Source organism: Euwallacea similis, chromosome 9, assembly GCF_039881205.1.
Source record: "Euwallacea similis isolate ESF13 chromosome 9, ESF131.1, whole genome shotgun sequence".
Classification (NCBI taxonomy): Eukaryota; Metazoa; Arthropoda; class Insecta; order Coleoptera; family Curculionidae; genus Euwallacea; species Euwallacea similis.
The window spans coordinates 459413-482370 of record NC_089617.1 but is presented as its reverse complement, the minus strand read 5'-3'; the positions used below and the strand labels follow the sequence as shown (position 1 = coordinate 482370).

The window sequence follows — 22958 nt, the reverse complement described above, 5'->3', positions numbered from 1 at the left end:
ACTTTTTGATACATCAGAACCTGATTACGAGTGAGTTTAATAGTGAGGTAGATTAATAGTGAACTCATTAGTGAGAGAAAGTATCGGTATACCCAGGAAAAAAGAGAAAAATCCAACGTTGAGATGAATCACGTAGGTAAAGCTTCATTTTGCAGTACCGGTAACAGGTAATTTGGATTTAAACTAGCACTACATACTGAAGTCAAAAGTTATTGGAAAAGAAATAACGCCGGTGTGCACAAAGTTATTAGAGGAATAACTAACACTGCGCCTTATACGTACTCCTACTTCAGTCATGTAACTCCCGTAGTAGAATGAGCATGAAAAAAAAATGAATTTAACTTGAAGAGGGGCACATAAAGAGGAAACTAGGGGAAATAAAGAAATATCTTCTGCGAGGAAATGAAGCATTTAACAGAAGACCCTTGGATAGAGAGATATTCGAAAAGAATTTTGTCATCAGCCTAAAATTTGCCGTTCCCAGTATAGCCGGTAGTATCGTGTCCATTAAAGTACTCAAGTGAGTCACTCGTGTTGATTTTCTTTTCCTTGCGTATCCTAATCATATAAGTACCACTTTTTACATTTTCAGAACATCTTTCGACGCCCGAGATATCGTATTATGGAAAGACACAAAAAAAGTTGATTGTGGGTTTATAACAAGGTTTAATAATTAAAGATATGAATTCAATTATTAGAAAAATTTAACGATCAGAACTTATAATGAGAACTGTTTTTTTTCTAGATTAGTCTGTCGCGTGAATTGTATTTATACCATTTATAGATAGACAAAATGAGGAGAATAATTTTTATCTTCCCTGTTAATTCATTGTTTTTTTTTTTGGTATTTGGAGACGGTAAGTCTGCAGTAAGCAGAGAATTAAAAAAAATATTCAAGTGAGTCGGGGTTTTATTAGTGGAAAAGAAGAACAATTGAGCTTTGTCGTAACCACGCATAGAGATCTAGAGCGTAAATTTGAAGCTCCTGCTCAAAACAGATTCGAAGGACCAAAAAAATACACTCATAAACAGCAAAGAACATCCATTTCTAGGTATGTTTCACCAACTTTGGCGTCTTTGTGAACCTGTAGGGGATACGGAAACTTGAATATTCTGAAGACGGAGTTTAAATAATGTAGTACTGCAGTAAAGAAAGTAATATTCCTAATCACGTAGAGCTCTAAAAACCATCCTGCAAGAGTGATTAAACCCAAGTCTGCTGCTGGAGACTGACTCGAAGGACCAAAGAACGGTTGCCTTAATTGGTAAATAACGACGGATAGAAGGAAAATTAATGGGAGGAGAACTTTATTTTGTGTATCTCTCATCCATTTGTGTTATCTAAAAAATGTCCTAACTGATTGCAGAAGTGGCTATTGCAGAATAAAATCGACTGAAAACGCTTAACTTCTCTATCAAATCTCGATATAACAAAAATTGCAGGTGCATGCACATACAAGTTAAAATATTACTTATACACATAAACATGACCTTACCAAGTAAAGCGGCCCGACGTGAATGAATTTGTGAAAGTCGAAGAAGGCCTTTATTCGATCGGATTCCAAATATGGCAGGTAAGTTTACGAACCGCTGTTTCGTAACAATCATCGTAATTATGCCCGATCATCGTTGCTGCCCGTGTAACAAAAGTGTCTTATTAAAATCAATTTAATTACCTATAATGATGAACCAGATTCTCCAAGATGCAGGTTAGTGCAGACTTCGATCTTCGAGACCAAAGCATAATTACCTTTCGCAGACCGAAAGTGAAAATGATACGAGAGAAGGTCAGGCAGGTTTTCAATTTAACTTGGTTGGATTTAGGCTACAGATGAGATTGATTTATGGATCTTTAGCTCGTTTGCAGCATGTTCGTTAGATATGAAAAAAATACAGCGTTTTTCTGTTTGGTAATGAAAATGTATTTCTTCCAACAGGAAAAGGTTATGAGCAATGTTTTATGACTGACAATATGGAATTATCCGCCTTTCTAAATCGTAAATGAGTCGGTGCCCAAGGCAACGACTGAACGCAGAGGTGTTTAGCTAAATACCGATATAATGTAACGATATAATAATACGAATGATATTTTAATTGTTTTAAAATACTAGGAATATATGCGACTACTGAATTCATCAAAACATTCCCGTGTTATTTTCTGCGAAACTACGTGTTTCCAGTGCCAAGAATTCTTCTAGTTTCGGATGAAGATAAATAGCTTTGATATTTTTGGTAACATTTACATGTCACTGCTTCAGCTGACTAAATTACCATATAAATATGTTCTATATCTTGTTCTATCTATCACCTTGTTCATTTTTTTGCTCACGAATAATCCCTTGCACACAAGTAGAGATTGATGGAGCGGTGGAATTGCCCCCTATTCTCAGTCAAAACTAACTAAGGACAATATCCATCCTTCGTTAAAGACTCGGAAGAGAACACTCCTTAACGTTTCGGTCAGGAATCTGTCACCGTCTTCCGAATCTAGGAAAAAATGATTATATCAATGATAATTAATAGAACTAAAATGTATGGAATGTCAGTATGTAAAATATGTGAAATGCTCAGAAAATGCATCTCAGTCGCTGAGCAACTACAGTTTTTTTAATTTATAGAAAGAATGACAGTCAGTATGTAGAATATGTGAATTACTCTGAAAATTCCTCGTCTCAATCGTTGAGGAATGACAGTTTTTTTAACTGTGGAAGGAATGACATTTTATAAAACTGTCATTATTCAGCGATTGAGACGAGGAATTTACTGAATGTTCCACGTATTTTACATACTATATTTCATACGTATTAGTTCTGGCAATACTTGTTTTTATAATAATTTTTCTCCCGGTTATTGAAGACGGTGACAAATTTGTCGTTGAAACGTTAACAAATGCTTCTCCACGAGCCCTTTTACTAAGGGATAAATGCTCTTCCCAGTTAACTTTAACCCGGGAATAGTGTGCAATTCCACTGTTCCAATAACTTCTACTAGTGTGTGAGGCGATATTCTAAAACAAGGTAAAATTAACCATAAATTAACCTGTGCAAAATGTTGTTTGCTGATTTTTTTAATTGGTCGATATACAGTGTGACCAAAATAATTATGTGTAGTTTATTAATCTCGTAAACGGGGCTTCTTAAATTTGAAGAAAGTTGCACAATATGAATTTCAAAATATATTTTATTATTCCTAGCCGATTATTGACCTAAGGATGACCCGGTGGAAATCTCAGCAACTTGCTAACTTATAAGATCTAGAGTGGCTTTTAGTCATAATTTAATTCACCCTCATCCTGGCAATAATCCTGAGCTTTCTTTCTTGGAGAATTAGGTTTAAATGGTAATTTTTTGCCGAATTCGTCGCATTTTATTTCTCCGAATCCATAAATCCTGCCCTGCACATTGTTATGTGCAATGCAGTTACATTCTAAAGCCGCCAGCAAAATCTTTATAAATAGTCGCTTCAAGAGAAATTTCAAATTAAGCCAGCTAAACGCAAAACATTCTTGAGATTTCCTGACATTTAGATTCTATCGGCCCTTCCTCATGAACGAAACCTTTCTTACAGCCATCTCACCTTATCTTTAGTAATGAGGACGTGAAATAAGCTTCAGTCGGTTTCTCGTCACAAACTACTCGTAAGTGCATCAAGTGCATCATGAAAGGCCTTAATGCTCCTCTTCAAGAATGTTATCTACCTCTGACCTGAATTTAAGATGGAAGATTATCACAGTTTCGTTTTCGTATTAGCAATTTGCGATGATTATTGGCGGCATATTTCGCAAAATATATACACAATATATTCCTAAAGCTCATATTATAATATGAGAATTATTTGCCACAGTTGAAATATTATTTCAAGACTGAAAGTAAAACGTAACATGCGAAACATACTTGGTTACGTGACATTGAAATGCCGTATAAGGAAATGCATGAGTACGGCCTTATAAAAAATGAGAACACATAATCATTTCTTCGTACATAGTAGAAGTCTTTTATTAAGTCTTGAATATCCCGATTATTTATTGAGATTTTGCTGTTTGCCGTGGATAGGAACGTCCGAAAAATCACAAATGTATATCATTGTAGATTACTTATTTACCTAACTAGTGCGGAAACTAGTACTTTACCGCACTTTTACCACCTGCTCTATCGATTGAACGACGCAAAGCGAAATTCATGCCTAATAAAAATCAGTTTCACCACTGAATTTTGATATACATGTATTATCAACGATTTTTTTTCTCTGCTATCAGATCATAATGTGCTTGTTTACCATGCAGATAGATGTACGTCCACTTTAGTATTCTAAGTTTACTCGGACGTTTTTCTGCATCATTCACAATAAATTATTAAAAATTTCTGCCGCGAACACGCAAAAGACATGATGGGAGCAGTTTATTGCACTGAGATGCCAAGAAAGTTCAATACCAGTAAACCCCTACGCTTTTTGTATCATAAATGGAGGTTCATTTCTATAGGTTAGTGTGACAAATTCCGGATTTAAATGAAATAACACGCTCCAGTGGGTTTTATAATCCTACTGAATCACTTGTTGATAATAATGTGATGAATGCTCGTGTACCTTTATAGAGAATCAGAAACTGTTGAGAAGTCCTGAATGTGCAAATGCATATTTGAATTATTGCAATATTTGTTCCGAATTCATGCCACTCTGCCGCCCTTGGACTCCTCGCCAGACTTCACTGCTAGACTTCGACTCGCCAAGTAAGATAACAGATGACCGCCGCAAATCCTCTTCAGCCAAGATCAATACAGAGATCCTGAAGAAAAACGATAATAGTACCACAAGTACGCTTGGAAGCCTGGAAAATACCATACTGAAGGAGAATTATCAGGTCGCGTCTGTCGACAAAGAAACTCATCTTCGCCTTCCCTTGTCGTTCAACAACCCTGGTCACCGTTGGCAAGAGTGAGAGTGGATCATCTCGGCAGCTACCTTTATGGTTCAGAATAATCACCCTTTGTAACATGAAAGGAACGATATTACCAAAAATGAGCAGTTAATACCTTAATCAAGTCACTAAGCCAATTTCTTCTTCTCGTGTTACTGCAGACTGAATTCAACCCACAGAGAGATGCAGGGGAAGAATTCTTAAATTACTGGAGCGGGGATAGAAAGTTCATCCACATGGTGTTTTCTTATTCCCCATATTCCTAGTATAAACATAGGGTTGCGACTTGGGAAATTATTTCTTTCTTCGCGAACCTAATGGCATTCAGATTGATAGATTATTCTGGATTAACCCGCATTAAGATTACTAGTACCCTATACTACCATTATGACCTAAATTCTCGGAATTTAGTAGAATAGTGTTTGGTCACTAAAATATATTATTAAATTTTAAATTCAAATCTTTACGAGATTATATGGTAGTGTTGAATATAAAATACTTTTTGAAGTAAAACTTACTTTTGCCTTGTACAACAGAGAGAGCTTTCTTTTAGCCGTTACAAAACAGGCAATTATTCTTATCTGAATTTGTGATGTCAATTGCAAATTGCAGTTTTACAATTTCATTATTAACTTTATATTGAATGTAGCTACTTCTGCATAAAGATTAAAAATTCAACGGAACTGAACTGCTGGAGGTTTCGCACGGTTCTTCTAGTTGAATGCTCTGTTGTTCTTTATCTGAATTTACTGTTTACTCGTTTGCGTTGAATGTCTACGATTTCGTTAATATTTTCGGGTACTTCAATCAGATGAGGAAGCGTTAACTTGTGACATCAGGGCCTCGACCTCTTTATTCTACAAGTATTTCAATTTAGGTTAGAAAAGCTCGTTCCACAAAGACACAATTTTACGGAATTTCTCTCTACATCTAAAACCAATCTGTGGATAATTGACAGCTTTTTGGATAAGAAATCGATTCATGCCCAAGAATTAATCTCTTGAAAGCCACCGACATCGTGTTGCATCCCAAATGCAATCCCAAAAGTTATTAACGTATTCTTTAAGGTAGTACAGTTAGACACATAATTTGCCAATTAAATTTCGGTTTACACAAGGAGGCGTTGAATAAGTGCTCCTTGGTTCAATCTTGTCTTTGGTTCAGTCTAACTGTTTTCTCGCGATATGCCGAAGTTGGATTGCGCGCCTACCGGTTGTGTCTAAAAGTGGTACCTGATGTCAGGCGGGCGCACGTAGGCAGAACTCCTCTACGACCAGAAAGGTGTTATAAAAATCGTCGTGTATGCAAATTTAAGCGACCAGCTATTTGTTTTGTAAAATCATCATCATCCTCAGGTATAATGCCTCTTCTCGAAAATCGTGCCTAATTCGTGGAGAGTTGATTCCAGAAGATGGTGACTCTGTATCGTTTTTCAAGACATAAATATCGAGCGATAGGATCTAAATAAGTGCGATCACAAAAGCTAGGAAGCCATTTGCGATCTACGGTCAAATCCGATGAGTAAATAGCTCGTCACCCGTGAATTTGCTCATTCATCGTTCCCTCTTTACCGACTCGACTGTGGGAATATAGTTTTTGCAATCACAAATTGCATCTGACGTCTGCAAATCAGTCTAGTCACCGTCCAACGATCGCATTTCCAATAAAATTCCACCGATCGATCGAAAGTTAATAGATATCGTCGCCATGCGCGGTTCTTTTTCCACGCAATCTTCAGTTTATGGAGGCACCGGACCGATAATCCTATAGTCCCATAGATGACTGTTAATGGCCTTTTTTGGCTTTATTCTTGAATTTTTCCCATTACAGGATCGTAATTAATTGAAAATATTGGGTTCGCTCTTCGCTGATTAATCTTCGATACGGTGTGTTTGATCACGCTATTGTGCCTTCCTTCTTTCACAAATTAACCGAACGAAAAAGTCTTGAAATAGAACATTACATTACGAGAATAGTAAGCAGCATGTTACGAGCGAGACGAAAGATTGCGCCCGAGATGCCTGCGAGGTCTGTAAAGTCGAGAAAAATAAAATGCCAAGTTTTCGAGTAGTGTACAATGCTTTTTCTACGTCTTGTCGAGTTCGATGGCACCAAGCGAATAAGGATTGTATGGGCCATTTAGTGATAAACTTATTTAAGTCTTAACAATTTTTTCTACTCCTATGCTAGTAAGTGAATTGCAAATAACGTAAGATAATTTGTAACGGAAAAGCAGAAATTGCAGGTAGATGTGTGGAATGACCATAATTCACGATATTACAGAGAGTTGAACTGGGACAACTTGATAGAGGGTGATGTGCAAGCAACACTCAAATTGTCACATTTTTTGGAAGTGGTAATACCCGACCTTGAGGAATGAAAATACAGATGTCTTCCCAGACATATGTAGTTCACAATGGAACCAGCTGGCACATAGACGGATATAAATTGGACGAACTGGCCGATGAATATATTTATGCTGGCACTGCTGAAACAGAAAAATAATTTCCTCTAGGAACTCAAACCTCAGTGTTTCAGGTCCAAGTGTTTGCCGTTCTCACATGTGAGCTCCAAAGTTTGTCTGGTTCGCCAAGGAATGGCAAAAGCAACGTATGCTCGGCCAGAAAGGTGTCTATATTAGTTTTTCATGCTGATGTTGTACACTCCAAACTGGACCTCTCATCCAGGATTCTCATCTCATCGAGGACCAGTTCGATTGTAACTATTTTGGGTCACAACCAAACTTTTTGGTCGTCTTCTTCTTGGTCTCCAGGAATAACCACTGGTAACAGTTCGCCACTTCGATCTGAATTCTACTGTGGCCGTTCTTGAGAGGAGTCTTCTGTCCATGGTACAGTACTTGGGATAATAAATCTTATTGTCCAGTGAGAACGAGGAGTCACACTCCAGTAGACTCGTCGGCTTCATCAAGTCAACGGGATCACTATAGCTCCACTTAGGTGGGACGTGATGGCAAAGGCAGTTTTTGTGCCTATCGCCTCTTTCACATCAATCGGTAAATGAATCGATCTAAAATAGTTTTCCAAAGTGAACGTGCATTTGAGATGGTAATCAGATAAACAGGAAAAACACTATAGTATAGACGTGAGCGTAAGATGCATTTGCGTTACTGACTTTTTTCTTCCTTCTCCCTTCTTTTCCTTAATATTCATCCTTTAAAATTGTGCAAATAATTAAAAATTATCAGATTAAACTTATATGACCACAATATATTCAAATGAATGCAATAAAATATATTAAAGGAAACATTTTAGAAGTCTGACCGTCTACAGGGTCATATCTCTCCCCATGACATGCTCCATTTTTACTCTCATAAATTTTTTTGCAGTGCATCATTAACGTTTCTTTTTTACAAAAAAAAAAAAAAATGAATTCATTGAAAAATTTAGAAAATTTGTGTCGTTTTCTCTTTATTGTCATCTACAGCAAGATTTTCGAGATAATCCAGATTTCAGGATTGTCTGTTTTAGGACATTTTTGAAACTTCACGATTCCTTATTAACCTGATAATCACATACCTGATACCCAGGAGATGTGGTATTCACGTCAAGTTTTCGGACGTCCTTATTACAGCATTCGACGGTGTCACCTAGATGAAGAGACCGCAATTTGACGTTATTTTACCTCAGCTTCTTGACCTTTACGTAAGGTCGGGAGGTCAACAAACTGCAAATGAGTCTTCTTTTTTTATCGCTGTCCCATCCTCGGTTGCTGCGTTTATATTTGCGTTTGGGAAAATTACCATCATTAATTACATCAATCAGATTCATTAAAATTCCTCCATGAAACCTCCTAAAAATCCACAGGACATTTTCAATGCGTTTGATAACGCTAACGAACATGACCAAACCAGATCTAACTGTGGGCGTATTGACCGCGTTTGGGACTCATTCGAATCTAAATGATACAACACAATGTAAAACCCATTAACATTGAAGTATTTTTAATCGGCCACGAAATACTCTGGTTAAAAGCATCGCTGAGAGATCCCTGTTAGCCACGGTTTTAGCGAATCCGTGGCAAATTGCCTGTTTAATTACTTAAAGAGGTAAAAAGTGGCCTTGACATTGACTATTTCGTTTGACCGTAAACGTGGCCGAAAATAATTGCGAGGAAGATCTCAGTCATAAATCAGTTAAACTGTTGGCAGGAGACAGTGAGTTTTTTCGAAGACGGATGATGCTGCCTGAACGTCGAATCATCAGCGAGAATGATGACTGAGAGAGTTATAAATTACTGGTGACTTGTGACATTACAATTCTGCTTCTATTATCTATTATTTTGTGTCTTATGCAAATTTTTCTTTCAGGGAATCTGACCGAATAGCAGGGACTCTATAGTAGTGGATTTTCTTTTAGTGTTGCACCTTTTGGATGAAAAGACAGTAGGATTCATTCAGGTAAGTTGAAAAAGTTTGATTTTGTTCTTATGCATAAAAAAAGTCAAGCATAAATTAACATTATTCCGTGATGATTAATTGAACAGCGTTGACAAAAACACCTCAAAGGCTGTCATTCAAACATTTTTCGTAAACATCTCAAACTTATAGTAAAACTTAAATGTGAGAAATAGATCCTCACGATTAAGTTAAAATCAAATATCTTCTAGCGGGTATTCGAATCCAATCTAAGTACATAAATTTGGAGATATCCTGAATTCCAGGCTGGAGGAAGCAAATCCTCCAGGCATTATAGAGTTAATCTAAAATCTCAAAAGTCGATGAATAAAGTATACTGCGTGACATAGAAAAGAGAACACCCCGTAAAAATGGTTTAATTTAAATAATTTTTGGTATGCATGTTTGTTTATATGTATAGCAGAAACGATCAAAATTTCACTCATATTTATCTACGTATTTACGAGTTATTCGGAATTTTAGGTTTTTTTTAAATATAAAAATTGCAATAAAATATCAACAATACAACTGGAAAATAACATTTATTGGAGTGTAGTGTGCTTAGAAACTGCGTAGAGATATGCCTAGAACCAAAATAGAGCGAAATTTTCATCAATTGAGCGAGTTTGAGAGGGGTCGAATAGTGGGTCTACAAGAGGCTGGTCTGTCATTTAGGGAAATCGCCACTAGATTGAACCGTAGTGTAAACACTATAGTGAGATGCTGTCAGGGATGGTTCGAAGAAGGGCAAACAGGCAGAAGAACAGGTACTGGACGACCTCGAAGAACTACAGAACGCCAAGATCGTCGACTCCGAATTATGGCCCTAAGAGATAGGTTCGTCTTGTCGAGGACGCTGGCGGATCAGTGGTTCGCTGAGTATGGAAGGGCCATTGGGATACGAACCATTTATCGCCGCATAAGAAGTTTTGGATTGATTTCCTACCGTCCCTATCTCGTGTTACCCCTCACCTTAAATCATCGTCAAAATCGACTACAGTGGTGCCAAGAACGGATACATGGGACTCTGGAATGGGATAACATCGTGTTTAGTGACGAATCCAGATTCTGTTTCGGTATGCATGATGGTCGGGCAAGAATACGAAGGAGACGGGGTGAAAGATGGGATCCTCAGTTTGCAATACAGAGGCATGTCCATCAGACTGTTGGGGTAATGGTTTGGGGTGCCATTGCATATGGTAGCAGGTCACCTTTAGTTTTCGTCAGAGGCAGTATGACAGCCCAGCGATACATCCAAGAAGTCCTGGAACCTCATCTTGTGCCTTATCTGGAAACTCTTGTTGATCCAGTTTTCCAACAAGACAATGCACGACCATATGTGGCTAGAGTGACTATGGACTTCTTCCAACAAAATGCAGTCAATTTGCTACCTTGGCCACCTCGATCTCCAGACCTCTCGCCGATCGAACATGTATGGGATATTATAGGTAGAAGGTTGCATAATTTACCCCATCCCCCGCAAACCCTAGCGATGCTGTGTCATGCTGTCCAGTTAGCCTGGAATGAGATCCCCCAAGAGGACATCAATCACCTCATTAGATCCATGCCTAGACGTGTACAAGAATGTAAAAGACACCGCGGAGGACCGACAAATTATTAAATTTTTTTTAGTTTTTAACAATTAAATTTGTTCAACTTTTTAATGAAGTATTTGTTTTGGCGTAAACAACATGCATACCAAAAATTATTTAAATCAAATCATTTTTACGGGGTGTTCTCTTTTCTATGTCACGCAGTGTAATTAGCAAACTACATGAGAATAGAATTTTTTTCATTCATAAACTCAAAACTCTTGCGATACACAATATCCAGAGAAGATCCGAATATCCAAAGAATTGAAATTAGTTTATTAAAATGAGAAAAAGCGTTGCGGAAATATGAGATTAAGTGGACCTGAATGGAAGGCTACTGAACTAATGGAAAGCAACTGAAAGATAAAATGTAACCGAAAACTGGAAGAAGTACAAATAATATGAAAACGTTAAATGTTTGATGAAAATAAATGCACAGCAAATACAGCTCCATCCCTAAGTTCCCTTAGTAAGCTACACGGAGGCTGAAACATTGCGTAGAAGTGGGATAAGGGACCACTAGAACTAGAGCCGTATTGGCCTCATAACATAATCAGAAGAAATATTGTCATAAATGAACGTGCCCTTTTACTTTTTGTTCATATCACAGCCCGATGGTTTTGAAGGCGGTAAGGATGGTCGCATAATGGATAGCTGCTCCATCCTGTTAATTAAAGAGCAGTTTCATTATAAAATAATCCAGGACCATACTAGAATAATTGCTAAAAAGCTGGAGTTACTGTTGTCTTGCACTAAATCATAAATTGCGTCGATATTCCTACAATAATAATCGCAAAATTAATCACAACCCGGTGTATTCCATATCCAGAACGAATCTTTATTATATTAGGTCGGTATTTCCTTTATTGGGAAAAACTAAATACGTCTACGTTTTAACATTAAACCGTTAAAGGCAATCAGAATCCGTATTTCTAGACCCCCTTCCAAGAAATCCAATTGCAATAAAGAGACATTTTGCATTCTTAATAATTTCCTTGTCTCGATTTCCTTAATAAAAGGTCGACTTCGCATTCCAAAACACACCGTTTCGGTACAAGTTGCTGGTCGGCCAACGTCTAATGCTTCGTTTCTGAAATTACTTCATTTTAGACGATCTGGAGCCCATCATCCATTAAATCTCATGAAAACGAACGGTATCATGCCCACTATGCAATTACCATTGTGAGCAGTAGACCAATTTTATCGCGAGATTAGAACGAAAGTAGAGCGGTTCGCAACAACACATAGATTAAAAGGCACTCAAACTGCTAGTCATATTACATTTATTATCTAAGAGAGGAGAACAATATAACTTTATTAATGGAGGCATTGTACCTTGTTTGGTTTAGGTCTAGGTATGGAGGAAATAAGACCAACTTCGATAAATTTATTGATCTAAATTGTATTCGATTTTAGTAGTGAGAACCACTGAGGATTGAGAACTAATTTCGCCCTAATGCGATATTATAGATTTAAATTTAGATATTAGTTTTCCAGCGGAAAATATTGAAAGGAACCGAGAACGGCTGAACTAAAACAACAAAAAAGATATAACTTTTAAACAAACAGTTCATTGCATGATACCTGCTTACAGTACTAAAACGTACAGCATTTCTTCGTCTTTGCTGGACACGTACTCACGTTGTGCTTATCGGTATCATGACATGACACGTGAAACCGAAAACAACGGTCGTGTATGAAATTTTGAAGAGATTTGCAAGAGTCAAGGTTCTTTCCATTTCTCGGTAAACCCGTAATAAAAATGCGCAAAGCTTTAGCTTTAGGCGAGTTTTAATTTATTCGTTATTTATTCACTTTGTAGCCACTACAGTTCTTTGTTACTTTCGTAGATGTGAAATATTTATGTTATTGACTTTTTGGCGAAGCGGTGACGCAACCGTATCGGAATTTTAATTCATAATTAATTTTTTTGAGGGTCCTTTTGTGCCCCAAAGAGCCTCAAACAAGTAATACAGAAAATTACCGACATAAGTTTCGTAAATTTAACCAATGATTAAGAACATCATTTTGAACAAAAAGTTCCCTACAACAGGAGTCGAAAACCTAAAGCTATGGTAAGCTTTAAAATTTTAATGGAATGTTGAAAAACGCACTTTACAGATGTTGATTGTGTAGCGTGTAACAAAAAAAGCTAAAGTTACTCAACAATAACATTGCCAAAAGCAATTTAAAACTGAATTAATAACTAATAATATCAGGTAACCTTAAGCGGCAGCGCCGCGCTGAACGTGGTCGACAAAAAGGAATTTATTTTATTTATTTTTGTTATGATAATTTTTTGCAATTCCTTAACGCCCGATAACTGATAAAACCTGACCTTTTGTTAGTACGAGAATTTAGTCCGACTCATTAATAGTACCACTTGAAAATGTATTATATTCTTTACGCGAATATCATGCTTTCGATGCGTGGAGAGGGGTTCGAAAATACCGAAGAAGCGAGGCGCGTTTGTGCCATCGTTATCCAGAAAGGAAACTTCCAGCTCGACAAACATTTGTTCAAGTTTTCCCAATGGTTTCTGGATACAGGTCAACAGAGAAAAGTCGGTCCTAAAGTCGCAGAACAAGTTTTAAATCTTGTCGAAGAGGATTCAACAAGGAGTTCGCGGAATAGAGCATGTATGGACTCGAATGGGGGACATTTCGAACATTTAATGTAGTAAAAATAATAATAAATTTGTGTTCTCGATCGTGATGTGAGAGGTGTAAAATGTGCACCGTAACATGTTATGCTAATTTGAGGTGACGACCATAATTTAAAGGTAAATGACTTTTCAAAATAATACAATAAGAATCACATGTTTAAACTATAGTATAAATTTAGTTAATTATGTGCTGCAAAATGTATCAAGCCCAAAAAAATAATGTTCTTTGTTTTCCGGGGAAATCTGTTATAGGGAACATTTTTATTCCAAATGACGTTCTTCATCATTGGATAAATTTACGAGAGTTATTTCCTTAACACTCTGTATAGAAGACTGAGTCTAATTCAAATTGCACCCTCAGTATGGGAATATAGGAAGCGGTTTAATATACAGTAGAACTCGGCTATAACGAACCTTCAAGGGACTTGGCCTGTCGTTCGTTATATGCGGAGGTTCGTTATAAACGTCTGAGGGAAAAACTGGTTTATTCAAAATTTCTATTTTAACCAATTGCGAAATTATACAATTCTCCGTTGTAGAAAACAGGTATATATTAAATGAGAAAAGAAACAATACAAATTGAAAAAAAAAAATCTTAAATAAAATCGAAGTTTAGGTAGAAAAGAAGTCCGTAATTTGATTCTGCAACTTGCGATTGTTCAATATGTCTTGAGTTGTTTTGTTTAGCAAAAGATCTGTCGCATTTAAAGTTTTAATTTCCTGGATAAGTCATCTGTACATAATTTGTTACGATCTTTAAAACAGAAAGCGCCTCTTGAGCTGTGGGATTAAAACTTCATCGTTCCTGTCAACTTCCTCCTCATCACTCGAATCGTTTTCATATTGATCATTGACAGTTATTTGAACAGTGTCAATATCATTGGGAAATTCGGCAGCCTCCACGCTTTCCTCAATGATATCATGTTTATTTAAGTTAATTTCCTCAAAATCAGAAATGTGCTAGTTTTTGGCCCATTCGTTTAAATCCAATTCTGTTTCTTCCCAAGCAAAATATAAACAGCCATAAATTTAAGAAACCGTTAACACTAACTGCGTGCACTTGAAGAGTAGTTGATTAAAGATCTAAACTAAGCCTAAACATATACAAATTAATTATGCACAATAACTAGTCGGTATTTTATACTTCTAATTGATTTATATTATAACCTTTGTTTTATTGTGTTCAACAATGAACAATGATGCTGCTGTGAGCGAGCTTCGAGACAGCTCGCTCACAGCAGCATCTCCCGACGGTTCGTTATAAGCGAGCTCAAAGCTCCAAAAAATAATAAATATAGTATGTTATAACCGAGCGTTCATTATAACTAAATAAAAATACATTAGCGTTGCAGGAACTTGGACGGGACTTTTGTGTTCGTTCGTTATAGCCGAGTGTTCGTTACAGCCGAGTTCTACTGTACGTGTTAGTTGAGCATTTAGGCAAAAATTAAAGAGTGAAGCTCTGAAGAATTCTAAGATACCAATACTTGTAATGAACATATAGTTTAGTGCGTTCTTTAATTTATCCAAGTTAAAATCATCCGGAAGCATATGGAAGATACGTGCTGCACTAGGCAAAAAGAAAAATCTCTCTAAAATTATTCATCACTTTGAGCTAAAGCACTAAGTAACACGTACCCATCAGCGTGATAATCTATAATCAATTATGCATTCTAGATCAATATCTTGTCTGCGGCAAAGTATAGTGCGCTTCTTCCTGATTGCCGATGAGATGGATCACTCATGCTGTGAAGAAGCCGAAACAACCCGCGGCCATCTCTCTATAGGAACCATTACCCATAAAAAACTAATGTGCAACAAAGCTCCTTAAGCAGGCTCCGCATTAACTAGAGTAAAATATTAAGAGTTTATAGCTTTACAGTTGTTCTCTCAGGGCATGCTGACGCTATTAAACGACTTAGTTTCGTTACGATAAGTTAATAAAAGGGAAAAGATGGCGGAAATTTAATTTACCGTTCTAATAACCCCGTTAGAAAATTGCATCGGACGTTTTAGGAAGAAGGAAGTTGATTAGGCCATTATATCAAGCAGCGAATACATACCAAGGGGCATAATTCCTATGCAGTTCTATTTTAGTGCCGAAGGCAACTTAGCTGAGAAATCATAAGAGAATGCTACCAAATCTTCAGTAATGATACAGTTTCATCTATCAAATGCAATATCACGCAGAAGAACCTCGCATCAGATATTTGTTAAGGAATATCAGTTGATGAGTTCACTTAGTTGAATCACTTGTGGAAAAAGAAATTATGGAGAAAATAAAGCGTCGTAGATATTACTATTCCCATGAGCGACGTCAAATCTCCAAGACACAATGATGTTAAGGTTTAGCTGGAAAGAAGTTCCGGGAGAACAGAGGATGTTAACCAAGAGGTATTGCACCAAATAACGAGAAAAATGCGAACCTGGAAGCAAATGGACGAAAAGGATTAAAACAATGTGAAGAAGTGGGTAGCTAAATATAAGAAAAGCGAAGAAAGCAGTGAGCACTGATGAGATCCCGATTCTACTTTATTATAATAATAAAGACATAAAACTTAGTTTTTCCTATTTCTGGCATCCTACTGGCATTCCTATTTTGTCGGCAAGATCATTCTGAGATCTACTCTAGGATTGAAGGTAAAACAGTTGTCGTTCTAAGAGTTTCATACCAGAACTCTGCAGCTTGGTTTCAGTTCAATTTGGAGGTGGCGTGCACCACCGATAAAGATTTCTTAAGGAACTTCATGAACAGTCACGAATTATGGATATATACAATAAGAAAAAATAATAAAATTTAGCTGTAACTTGAAGGACATTTGGTATCGAATAGTATGTAAGTCGTCTCGTTAGAAAAGGCTTTCAGCTATGAATAAATAGGAATCTTTCCATGCTGCATAAGAAATTTGAAAATAGCTGACAGGAAGCTGGAGGTAAGCTCTGTCTCAAACGACCGATCGTTTTCAAGCTAGACTCAATTGTTCATTATATTGAGGTGACTGAGGACTTACCGCTATGCGTCTTTCACACGCTACTAAAGGTAGCGTGTGTAAAGATCAGATTCGATGGCGCCACACCATACAAGTCCACCAATGAGTTTCTTAGAAATAGCTGATTAGGTATCATCGCCTGCATCTCTTTGCGAGTCAGTAACGGGAAGCTAAGGACTTTGCACAGGAACTAACGGCTCTTGCAAAAATCACGTTATGTACTATTTTGCCGTCGAATGTCTTCACGAAAATGGGATCCTATCCTTCTAACTGTTCTCGGGGTTCCTTAATTTCTGGTTCACACATGCCGTTTTGATGAGTGTTTCATGAACACTTTAGGAAGACTGATTGATGGAAAAACAACCCATAAGAAGGCTTCCTCGAAGGACTTGTTATCACCTTCCTTGAAGCAAGAATTTCTTGGAGTAAACTTGGACTCAAAAGGCAGTCAAGGTCGCTCTGTGGAACCTTAAAGTCTGAAAAACTTTCAGTCGAAACAGTAAGAAGATTTTGGAAAATCTGACCAACTGGGGGATTGATCTGGGACCTCTCAATACGCTGAAAACATGATGTAGGGGTAATGCTCACCAAGAAAGAGAAAGGCAAGTAGTTGAGGTGAGATTATTTGTCTATCCAAAAGAATAGGGATTATAAACCATCTCGCGTCAACCTTAGCCCGGTTCTACTGGATATAACCCGAAGTAATCCGAAGTGAATGAAACCGAATTAATAAACGATATCTATGTTCATCTAGGGGATTGGACTGCAGCGCCCTAGAGAGTCTAGGCATCCGGGGAGCAAAGCCATTCAGGCAACGCCCTCTCCCTTTCTCCACTCGAAATCCATCCAATAGGAGACCGCTGACGAGCATTACTCAGGGTGGGGATGAGGAGCTAAAATTCTCATCATGCAATGGAACTTTCTCAACATCTGAAGTTCTTATTAGTAAAAAAAAAACTTTGTCTGCCACTCCACAATTAACTCCTTCGTGGAAGCTTTATTTCCCTGACTCCACGTAGAGGCCGTCACTCTTTCCTCGACCAATAGGACTATGGGTGGAATATTCGAGATTACTTGAACTGAAGTCGTAGGCGTTATGTAATAAGCGCTTGAAATCAGCAATGCCAGTCTTCTTGTCACCTGTTGCATTAGCATCTTATACTTTGTGAATACCCGAGGGCCTCATTTCAAACCGGAGAAGCATGCAAATTAAACAACGTTTTCCAATAACCGTATTTTTATTGGTTGAGGTCCGCTGACTCTCGGCATTACTCTGGACCATATCAGTTGCCACCATCCGCTTTATATGGAATGTCACATTTGTGCCCCTATTTAAGGTATAAACAAGATCATTAATTTCGGTCGATATTCTTTTTTGCCCACACTAGGATCACTTCAGTTTTTAGAAATGGGATCTTCAATCCTGGGACGTCACTAAAAATGTTAAAATATAGTTTCTAAATAAGTCATAAGTCTACTTGGGAATAAATATGTTCATTAACACAGCCATCTCCAGAGCTACTCTGCACGCTGGTCAAGCTTCATCCCGTACTCTCTCGTACTAATCCTGGCCCCATTAAGATTATTATTTAGTTACTGATCCAATCGGAAATTGCCTTTACATTCTCCAATTTCTTCACAAGCACAGCATTTCACTTCATCATTACGTCCATCAATTTAGCCTCAATTTCAGCTGCATTGCCCTCAACAACTTGACTGTTAATGCAGCCGTTTAATATGTAGAGAATTTATTCTTTTACTGCACTCCTTTTCGTCTATAAGGTTATTGTAGGTCGCATGATGTCAACAACTTTAAGCGCGAGATTAAATAACACATCACCAAATGCATAAGATTTTTGAAATTACTGACGTAATTTTTTCAAAATTTGACGCATTCTATCGGGTGAAATTTCCCAAAACTTAAGTGGATGTGGAAAATAAGCCTGTAAATTGATATCATCTTAGATAGGTAATGTAGTAGCTAGCAAAAAGAATATGATGCATAATTGGGCGAAATAAAACAGCAAACATGGACAAAAATTCACGAATTTCCCCAATAAATCTGTTTAATAAGCACTAAGGAACATTAGGGCGTATTGACAGCGAGCAAATAGTCAACACCTTAATTAGCTTCCAGGATCTATTAAGAGTACTTATATGTGCTTCATCTAAAGAATAACCTGCGGGTCCATTTTAATAGGTCCTCAATCAACTTCTAATTTGTCTCAAGAAGCTGACAATTAAAATCGAAACTACCAGTTGATCCAAGGTCTGCACAACCATTGAAACAACCTACGTACTTTTGCTGAGAGCAAAAATCAATCAAAATGAATAATTTAATGAAGAACCGGTAGGAAGTTGAGCAATACATTATTTGCTTTGAAACAAATTTGTCATGTTTGCGTGTGAGACTAAAATGGTACCTACTTAAGAAAAAAATGATACTCGAGAGTTCTAATGAGACTCGACTTCCTATTGTTACGAGATACCAGCAAGACCAGATAATATTAATTGTTTATTTGGTTCATCACTCTATAAACTTATGATTTTGTATTGTAAGGAATCAATTGCATAAATATTCTTACACAATACTTTCTGTTTCAGGTAACACGAATCATTAGTCTACACGGATCCTGCACCTCATCTACACCTCATCTGCATCTCCCATTTTCATTACCACCAGAGAGATTACCGTAGAATTTGCAAGTCACCATCGCTAGGTAATAAAAAATACTTTGTAACAAGTTCAGCCACTTGTCCATAGGGTCTACAAAAGAATCGCGTTAACCACGATTATTCGGTGGTTGCTGTCGTTTGTCGGTGCCACCTTGAGAGTCGTAAAAACCTGCTACAAGTATGGACAACAAATTTAATGCTCAGCACTTTATATAGAAAGGAGGTCGAGGATATTGCACTCTTTCGAACAGTTACCTGCAGTATGTTGGCGAAAATACCTGAAAACTAAATAATATTTATATCAGTTTTGTTGCAAACTGAGGTTTCGGTGTAGGTTTGCAGAATATACCATTATTTGTGCTCTTATTTGGGTAAAATTAGATGAATTTTATTTGAAATTGGGCAATCGAAAGCCCCAATAACCTTTAGTCTTGTAAACCTGTTCTCTGCGTATACTGGCTCAGTACATTAGCAGCTCACTTTAAAACAAATAATTTGTTTCTAATGTGCGACAAACACATAATTTCATTAAATTTTGCAAGTGTTGTTATTACTTGGATGACTCATGCCAGCCAAATTAATCACAAAAGAATAATTACCATACGACACGTAACATACTTTTTCCGGTATCGTCTAGAATAAGCCCAATGGTTGAATAGATGAGTTCAAAGAGAAAAATTAGCCCAGTAGGAAGTCGTTTTCTAGCTATAATAGATAGTTATTGCTATCAATCAGTTTAATACGTGATTTATAATATTCAGATTTAAAACCGATAATAAAAGCAGCACGAACTTATTCATACATTTAATAATGGGCATGTGGAGAAAATTGAATTATAGGAACCATTTTTAATGCTTTATAGCATAACTTATTCGAACAATGGGAATAGAAGAATGTTGAAATGTTAAGGCACCAACATGATTATACGAATGAAAGTAGGTAGTTAGTGCCTAGATTTTAGATCCGGAGATCGAGCAGTCCAGCTAAAAATTCACTGTTTGACTCGATTTTTATGCTGCTTGACTTTTGTCAAGTAGTTTGTATGTCAAAGTTGCAAGTTCTCTATGGCCAAATCTGGGGAGCTCCCGATGACATCAAGTGACTTACTTTCTTGACTAACATTGCAGCATTTCTGAACTAAAATATAAAATGTGAATGTAATGTAATTAAAATGCACTGTAGAATGCTGGTATAACGAGGTTTCAGAGATGATTCTTTGGAGAATTTTGGTATCCCATATTTCAACTACTTAAATACTCCTGAAGCGTATTCTCCAACATGCAGACTGTTCCGTCAATTATTATAGAAGGTTTCGTTAACTTATATAAAACAAACACTAAATTAGTGGTAAATTCATGAGCTGTCATTGTCGACGAAGGAAAACTGTGTAACACTGACGCGTCCGCATAACAATTATAGAAAGACGACTAAAAGAACAAGAGCTGGCCGGCGATTAAACTAGAGTTATACGCCCATATCGGAGGCTGCACTATGTAAATGAAAATAAATAACTCCGTATATAATATTAACCTTGAAATAGATAACCATGCAACATCAGTAACAAGATCGTGTGCATACTTCGTAAATTCCTGCCTCGGCGAAGACACAGTGTTCACCTATAATTGAAAATCACTCTCATCTGCGGCATCCACCAGCCGTTGTAAGACAATTTCAGATAAGTAGGTCTTACATTCTTTCGGAGTTATTTGCAACTACTTGTTTTTGTTTATGAGCTGCGGTTCTGGAAAGAATGTTTTTAATCAATGTAATGTCTTTTAATTATTCTCGTATTGTGAAAACTGGTTTAATAACTCAGGTTCTGTAGAAAAATCTAGATGTTCCACTGAGGTCACAGCCAGGTAGCCTCTTATGTAGCAACGTCAAAACAATCACCGTTCAAGTCAGATTTTTCAAAATGTCATGAAATTCTTTACAATTTTGTTTGGACTGCTTTCATGGCCTCCACGCTCTCCAGTCCAAACCCATGTTGATTTTTTTTCAAATTTTTCATTTTTTTCCCTATGAAATTTTTGTTCGCGTTAACTTTATTGGAATGATTCATTTTTTGAGTTCTATATAGTTCTACAACAAAACAAATTCTTCAACCTTGCAGACACTCTCAGGGATCTATTCTCATGTCTTAGATCCTGCGGCGTTGCTCGCGCTTCACAACCTTGGTCTATAATATACTTATTATCTCCTTAAGTTTAGTAAGCGGTCATGCAAACTGATTTGCGGTGCTGCCAAAACAATGCTTAATGACACAGCATTCTGTTGATCTTAAAATAAAACCGGCATCTAAGAGAAAGTTATTAAGAACTGATCTTGCGGAGTTTATTTACCGAAAGGTTGTTCACCGGTCAGTTTATTAGGCACACGTTTATATAATAGCCACACTAAGGCGATAATGATGGCATAATTTATATCCTGCTTATTATTTACAAGATCGAAATCAAATCGCCAATGTTTTTCTATGATTAATGTGTGTACCTACACGTTGGTTTAGGTTTTTGCTACGAAAAGGAAGGCAATTTAAGTGATATAGTCTAGATTCTGCAAACGAAAAGAGAAACTTGCGTGCCTCCACCATTAAGATTTCAGTCATTAGTAACGGCCATATAAGATTATATGACGAATTGAGAATATTTCATAAAATTTTTAATACTCGATGTTTATACAAAAAAACGTGTTAGCCTTCGTGATTTATAATTTGATTTATATTTTTATTAAAAGAATATACAGGGTGTTCCAAGTCCGATGTGCTATCGTGGCTATCTCCTAAGCGGTAAGAGTTACAGGGTCGGTTAAATTAGGAAAAATGTGCGAAATTTAATACTCTTGTTAGCACTGAAAACAATATTGTCAAATGATCTTTAGCTTCCGAGTTATTATGAAAAAACTAAAATTCGGACAAATTTAATTTCCTATAAGAATCGACAATTAAAGATTTTTCAGTAAAATGTGTGTCATATATAGTAAAATGTCTACAAATCAGTAAATTTTAAAATTTTAAATATTGCTTAGTTTTTGAGATAATGACAACAATTTGAGTTTTTTAAATGTGGACCTGTACATTTTTTGACGATTTTTAAAAGTCTTTAGTAACCCCTTTACAATGATATATCATACGATATTGTTTTCAGTTCTAATAAGAGTCTTAAGTTTGGTGCATTTTTCTAATTTAACCAACCCTGTATCTCTTACCGTTTAAGAAATAGCCATGACAGCACATCGGATTTGGAACACCCTGTATATATATATATATATATATATATATATATATATATATATATAGAGAGAGAGAGAGAGAGAGAGAGAAAATTAGATTTAAGACTGGTAAAGTCCCTAATAAAAGTAGCGACTTACCCTTCGAAACCGCTCATGACTAAGGGATAAGTAGGGGTTAGTAAGATGGAGTTCTTTATTATTCGAAAAACGGCCCATTTGAACACCAAGGCTTAGAGCAAGTAAATACCAATGCCTATAGGCTCACAATTTTCTTCTAGCAAGGACAAGTCAATAAACTGAAAAGATAGCGACTTGCAGGAAGGAGATACCGTGCACTTAGCCCTCAAATTTTCCTAATTCTGAGATCTACGGACCCATTAAGTTTTCAAGCATAAGATATTTATCCTTACGTTTTAAAATTACATACGTACAAAGTTACATAAACCCAACAGGAATTTTGCGGTTGTCGTATCTA

The 22958-nt window shown here is 36.8% G+C and overlaps 2 protein-coding genes across 3 annotated transcripts in view; both read left to right on the top strand.

Moving 5' to 3' along the window:
- Positions 1 to 22958, top strand: part of Cdk5 (Cyclin-dependent kinase 5) — a 115224-nt gene that overhangs the window by 6994 nt on the left and 85272 nt on the right. The gene's annotated exons all lie outside the window — the stretch shown is intronic.
- The window catches only part of blo (bloated), a 64013-nt gene that overhangs the window by 3459 nt on the left and 37596 nt on the right, over positions 1 to 22958 (top strand). For both annotated transcript variants that reach the window (XM_066393119.1, XM_066393120.1), the window contains exon 2: positions 9246 to 9335. The gene's annotated coding sequence lies outside the window, so the exon portion shown is untranslated. The remainder of the gene's footprint in view (positions 1 to 9245; positions 9336 to 22958) is intronic.